We start from the raw sequence: 7,334 nt of genomic DNA, 5'->3' as shown, positions 1-7,334 counted from the left end.
ACAATATTGCACCCTTAGTTGTTCCAAAAACTCCTCCCATGACATTTTCAGGGCTTCTCCTCGTGGCATAGTATTTGCCAACAACTTCCACCAGCTCAGGACTCCGGTCTTCAGTTGTCTAACTGCAAATACGGTCTTCTGTTTGTTGCTACAGTCGCAACTTTCAAATACCATCTCCATTTCGGAGATCCAATCCATAATCTCAACAGGCTTTGGACTTCCAGAAAGACTTGGCGGCTTGGCGCCCAAGAAATTCTTGTACATTCGCCCATCCTTGTTGTTTCTCCTTTCCGAGTCATTCCTTCATTCTCCTTGAGTCCCAACTTGACTCATAATGCGACTATTGTTCCCTTCCTCCGATTGTTCGGGAATCAGTTCGGGTTCCTCAATAGGTATGATTGGTTCATCCCTATTTTCATGTAACATCTGTCGCATTTCTTCCCTTTATTCGGCTAACATAGCCCGAACCATGGCTTGCACCCCAGCCATTGTTATTGGTTCTGGTGCTGCTGCTACAACAGGTATTTGCTCAATCACTGGTGGTTGATTCCTGTTTTCATCCGCGTTTCCAACGCCACTTCTGGTTCTTACCATTTTTGATCTACACACCGAATAATGTGAAATTAGATCCTCATCCATGATAGATAATTAAATCATCCTTATCACTACGAAACGTTTACATGCTAGTTCTAATACCGTCGTCATATGCTTAGAATCCTAAACACATAAGGTTTCCAGATCCGGTCAGCAACAGACCATAGATCCGAACAAATAATATCATATATGGCAACGTATAACATTTAGCACATAAAAGCATTTTAGGCAACTTTCCTAAAATAACTAGTGCTCGTGTCTAAAATATAACAGACACACATCTCACAATCTCCACTTAGCATTCTAAGTTTAAGTCTAGAAATTCTACAAATTCCTAGTTCACTTAAACTAATGCTCTGATACCAACTATGACATCCCCAAAATCACGGCCAGAAAAGACCGGTTTAATTTATGCTTTTAAAACAATTTCAAAGTAAATCCTTTTGATTTAAAAGAGTTGCGGAATTTGTTCCCAAAAACAAAATATGCTAAAAACAATATTTACCAAAGCATTTCATAAAGAAATGTATTTTCATTATATAATCAAAACTCGGGATGTCATGTTCCGATACAGACACAAAAGCATAAACAACAAAAGATAGACCATACAACAGTTACATATAACAACTGGTCTAATAAACAAAACAACTTGATGATTCATCCATCTTATGCCCTCGCGCCACTACCTGTAATACAAATAAACCGAGTGAGTCGGGTTTGGGAGCCTGATGAGCATATAGGGTTTTCAACCCACAATAAATAATTATATTTAATTTCACCAACCAACTATAACCCGATTACCCATTCCCGTTATCCTCACTTTACGTCCCTAAAACAACATCTATTATAAGGGACCTAATCTAGGAATTTCATCGGGACGGACATTATTTCTAAGGGGTTTCCTAAAAAATAGATGTCCTAAAGGCAACCATGAGGGGGATAGAGTACACCGGTGAACACATCGTTCACAACACCTACATGTTATGAGCCTGCTAGCGTTCCACAGGACTGTCTAAAAAGAGTATGTGGTCGTTATCCATACTCCGCTGAATAACTAGATCAACAACAACAACATCGAGGCCTCTCATCTGTTTATCACACATCAACTATCTACCCATGTTATACCCAACATATTAGTAGATAAAAATATATATTTTTATACATAGTTTAAAACTTGTATAGCATTCTCATTCAATACATATTCCAAACAACAGATGAGACACATACACATAACACGTATTTCATAGAGAATAAATCATATCTATAAGATAGAAGAAAGTGAATATACATTCACACATGTAACAACAAAATATACACATAACACGTATTTCGTATAAAATACTCTGTAATTATGCATTAGAAGAAAGTAACTACACACTCACTTGATCAGAAGATGATTGGACAGCACTACGACTTGTAGAAGAAGTATTCTTCGGTAGATCTGGAAGATCCTCACAAAAACCGGGCTTCTCGCGGGCAGAGCTTCGGCTCGGGAATTACACTTCTCGGGATGTTTGGGGCTTCAGGACTTGCTTCAGGGCTCGGGAATGATACCGGGGCTTCGGGGTATAATTTGCACGCAAAACGAGGTAAAAACGCGAGAGAAAGAAAGAAATGAGCAATAGAACTCGGCTGCACTCGACTTCCTTTTATAGGAGGCTGGAAACCTAAATTACGCTGCGCGTAAATTAAGTTACGCTGGGCGTAATGTGGATAAGGTCGCTGACTCCCCCCTCTTTGGATAATATCGGACATTTATAATTAAATTTAATATTTTAATTATTTAACAAACTTCAAAAATTCATATATTCCTCATACGAACTCCGTTTTCGACGTTCTTTATATCCACGCGTAGGTGAGACTACGCTCTACAAATTTCGTTTAGACTCCGTTGGCTAATTTTGAATTTATTTTTATTATTTATTTTTAGTAGGCCGGGACAAGAAAACTCCGTTATAAATTCATAACTTCTTCATCCGACGTCCGTTTTCGCCTCTCTTTTTATCGTTTCACTACAATTAACGAGATCTTCGATTCTCGTTTAGATTGTTTTGGCTAAAAACCGCTCGGTCTCAAATCGAGTATTCGGGCTGCATACTGCTAAGTCGAAACTTCATAAAATCATAACTTCCTAATACGAAGTCAGATTTGGACGATCTTTTTATGCACGCTCTCGGTTTAACGAACTCTATGACTTTCGTTTAGATCACTAAGGCTAAATATCGCTCTATCTTGATTTCGTATTTTACATCATTCAGCGTCGTGTCGGTTCTGTCGCGAAACTTCGACATATCATAACTTCTTCGTTATAACTCGGATTTCGGCATTCTTTATATATTCGGAAATCTTGTTTCAACTACTACAACATTATCCATAGATATCAGCTTTATCTAACATTTCATTTTGACGCTTATTTTCATACATAATTCAATTAAGATACACAATTAAGCACAAAACACATAATACTCAAATAATACACTTATATTATTTCGAAACGGGTTACAAAGGTTAACCTAGACTATTACATCGCTATTAATGACAAGCCCAGAAACACAGGCGTTACAGATGTCGGGGCAAGCCCGATGCGGATTATGTGATTATGTTATGTATGTGCCGGGGTAAGCCCGATGTCGGGGTGAGCCGATGCCCGATGCGGTCGGATGCCGGGGTTAGCTCCATGTCGGACAGGGGTCTAATGTCGGGTAAGCCGATGTCGGGATTGGTCCCGATGCAGTGGGAGTAGTCCCAGGATTATGTTGTTTGTTATATGTGGTTTGTATGGTATGTGGTAGTTTGAGGGAGCTCACTAAGCTTCGTGCTTACAGTTTCGGTTTTAGTTTCAGGTACTTCAGCTAGCAAAGGGAATGCCTCGAGTTGATGGCATGGCATGCACACCACAGTTTTATTAGCCTGGGAGCTTACTCTGATATTTTTATATGAGACAGTTATATATTGACAGATTTTAAAAACGAAATTTTTGGCTTGTATTTTTGGGATGTTTCAAGTTGGTATCAGAGCCTTGGTTTAAGGGATTCGGGCACACTCTCGGGTGTGTCTGAACTCAAACTAAGGAATTGGTATAGAAATTTTCAAAAGGAAAATCGATTTTTTTTGTAAGAAGGATTTTGAGGAAAGAAAAGAGTTTTAGAAAAAGCAAAAAGAAATTTTAAAAAGAAAAAGAACTTTGAAAAGAGAAAATGGTGTGGTGCATGCAATCAGCCAAGCTCAAGTAAGTACTCCCAAATTACCCATACAAGTTTATGTTATGATTATCAGCTTTATTAGAACATCATGCTAGATTAGGACTAAGGATATAAGAAGGATGCCTTATGCGATTTGTGATGAGAGGCCGAGTGCATTATGCACTGAGATAGCAGTCATGATAGAGACCCGTACGTTGATGTCTTGAGAATTCAGAGTTTGTGAGGCTTCAAATTGTCATGGGGGTTAGGGACCCCATTGTTAGCAGTAGATGGTTGGCAGATGACACCAACACTTTTCGTACCAGGCGTTGTCTCGAAAGAAGAAAAGATCTGACTTACTTCCTGTCTCTTGGGGGATAGAGCACGAGATTGATAGGAAGAGGTTGGTAGTGATTTCAGTGATGTAGCGATTGATGCTATGTCATGGGATGACTTTTAGACTAGATTCTGGGCAAAGTGTGCACGGGCGTTTGAGGCGCAACAGTTGGCGCAAGAGTTGTTAGATCTCCACCAGACGACTGAGACTATGGCAGAGCTCACTGCCAAGTCTCGGGAAAGAGCTTATAAGGTACCACAGTATGCAACAGATGAGGAAATAAAAAAGGTAAGTTATCAAAACATATTGTAGAGTGATAGCAGGGAGATCGTGAGTATCTCGGCGTGCAAGACCCTGAATGATATGACTTCTAGAGCTTGAAAACGAGATATGGACTTAGAGCACATTGGTAAGAGGGAATTAGATTAGTTGCTTATATTGAGGTGTCTCGGGAGAAGACCATAGATTTTGGATCAGCTTTTGAGAGACCAGTAGGGTTCGATTCAGTACAGCACATGCGGGAAATTACACGATAGAGTCTTTCGTTCCATGGGTTTGATTAAGTGTGACTCTGGGTTATCCTCTATTTGTGTTTGAATTATACTTCCAAGAAAGGTCATATGCCAATTGCATACCGAGAATTATTAGCGGAGAGCAAAAGATCATATCCCAAATCGTAGGATTGGGAGAGTACAGCGTCATCTTGGTTTATTCCAAGACTGAGGAGCAGCACGAGAAGCACCTGAGGGAGGTGCTAAAGATTTTGAGGAGGGAGAGACTTTTTGCAAGGTTCTCCAATGTGAGTTCTGGTTGTGCGAGGTGCAATTCCTTGGGCACCCTGTCAACTAGAAGGGTATATTAGTCGATCCGGCCAAGATAGAGGTCGTGATGCAGTGGGAGATTCCGAGGTCTCCAACTGAGATTTGGAGCTTCCTGGGTCTAGCGGGTTATTACCGGAGATTTATTCGGGTCCTTGGAGGTGGTGTGATCTTTTGGACTGGCTAGTATTGAAACACTAGCAATGGTAAACGTGGTTTTCAGTAGATTGGGCATAGAATGGAAAGAACGACTAAGAATCCTTCCAGTATTGTGTGTTGTAAGACATTAGTTGAATCAAAGTGGGGGAGAATCATCCAAGGATTCAGAAGTAGGGGCAGTTTTGAAACTGGGATAAGTTTCGCATCTTTTTCTGGAAGGAAGACAGCCCAAGCGGCTGTATGGTTTGAGGATAGTGTGAGATGGAAGTTCGGTAAAACTTGCCAATAAGGAGATTGTTTTCCCGTAATGTTTGCTACAAGCCTTAGGGAATCAGGTTAGGGATTCCAGGCAGGAAATGGGTTCAGTTTTGGATGTTAGGTCGCGTGTATGCTCGACATCAGATGTGTTTGGATTAGTAATCAGCGAATAAGATAGTGTGAGAAAGTGTTGTAAGCCTGTCGGTGTAGCTGTAGCATTCACTAGCAGTCAGATAGTGTTAGAGTGTAGTAAGTCTGCGGGTGTAGCCGTAGCATTCACTAGCAGCCAGATAGTACTAGAGTGTTGTAAGTCTGTGGGTGTAGCCGTAGCATTCACTAGCAGTGAGATAGTGTTAGAGTGTTGTAAGTCTGCGGGTGTAGTCGTAGAATTCACTAGCAGCCATATAGTACTAGATTGTTGTAAGTCTGCGGGTGTAGCCGTAGCAGTCACTAGCAGCCAGTTAGTGTTAGAGTGTTGTAATTCTGCGGGTGTAGCCGTAGCATTCACTAGCAGCCAGATAGTGTTAGAGTGTTGTAGGCCTGCGGGTGTAGCCGCAACATTCACTAGCAGCCAAATAGTGATAGAGTATTGTAAGTCTATGGTTGTAGTCGTAGCATCCACTAGGTTGGTAGATAGCGTGAGTGCGTTGTTAGGATGCGGAAAGAACAGTAGTACCCACCAATTCGGGTGTAGCATTGAGGATATGGAAATCCATAGATTGGATTTCAGAATTACCTAAACGGAGTAGACCTGGTTAAGCCAGTGATAAGAATGTAGAAGCGCCACTACAGCTATAAGAGCAAGGAAGCAGTGGACTGCTTAAGGTCATTCATGACATAAGGCTACCAATGGTCATGTAGCAATCACTTTTAGCCTTAGGTTTGGTGACGTCAGGATTCGATGCATGGAACCAATCGGTTCGAGCAGAAAGTTGTTAGAGTCATAGTGGCATGATAACTAGTTGCAACTAGTTCTAGAGAAGGATTTCGTTCAGGAGTCATGTGAGACGACTAAGTGGGAGTCCTTTGGCTCCGCAGCTGGGCCGGAACCCGGTATTTCAGATGACTGACAGGTGAATTGAAACCAGGGAGGTCTTGATAGATTTTGGGAAGCAACTATGTAGCAGCATACTGCTTTAGGCAGTTCAGGTTTCGAGCGGTCTCAGCGTTTGGGCAGTGTTAGCATTGTGTTTCAGGTTGCGAGTACAGATAGAATAGCTAGATAATTTGGTGAGTGACAAGTCACTCACAACAGTAATATCTGAGCCTTGACCAGGTACAAGTGATATGTAGATAGAATTGGGTTTGAGATCCTGTTTTATAGTGGGAATCTCGAGATATCAGGAGTTGAGCGATCAATCGAGAGATAAACAGACTGGATTCAACGACAATGATTCAGTATGAGCGGTCTGTTAGGGATTCAGAGCATCTCAAGACAACAGGTTTCAACGGAGTGGATGTGATCTAGTTGCGAGGAAAATCGTTCATCTGCGAATTTTAGGGCTTTACGAAGAATGATTATGGCTACCCTGGGAAGGCTAGGGTGTGCCCAGGATAGTGACCATGTTACTTGAGAACTTAGCATGTAAGGAATGGTAAGGAATGATTTCTAGGACGAAATTTAATTTAAGTGGGGGAGAGTTGTAACGCCCCGTTTATTTAAATAAATTAATAAATGTAAGACCCAGACTAATTTGTGAAGAATTTTAGAAGTTGAGGGTTAAAAGTGTAAGTTCCAGATTAGTTTTGTAAGTATATTTGAAGGCATTGACTGAATGGTAATTACTGGGACTTCTTTTGAAAAGATTTTGGAGGCTAAGGGGCCGTTGGTAAGTTTCGGACTTCTTTTGAAGAGATTTTAATTGGCTGAGGGTTAAACGGTAACATTTGGATTACTTTGAAAGAAATAAGGGAAAGAAGGGGCAAAATTATGGGGCAAAGTTTCGTGAGTCAGGTATATAACCCAACATCACCGGGTGCCAAACC

Source organism: Lactuca sativa, chromosome 9, assembly GCF_002870075.4.
Source record: "Lactuca sativa cultivar Salinas chromosome 9, Lsat_Salinas_v11, whole genome shotgun sequence".
Lineage (NCBI taxonomy): Eukaryota > Viridiplantae > Streptophyta > Magnoliopsida > Asterales > Asteraceae > Lactuca > Lactuca sativa.
Note: the sequence above shows the minus strand (reverse complement) of the source record.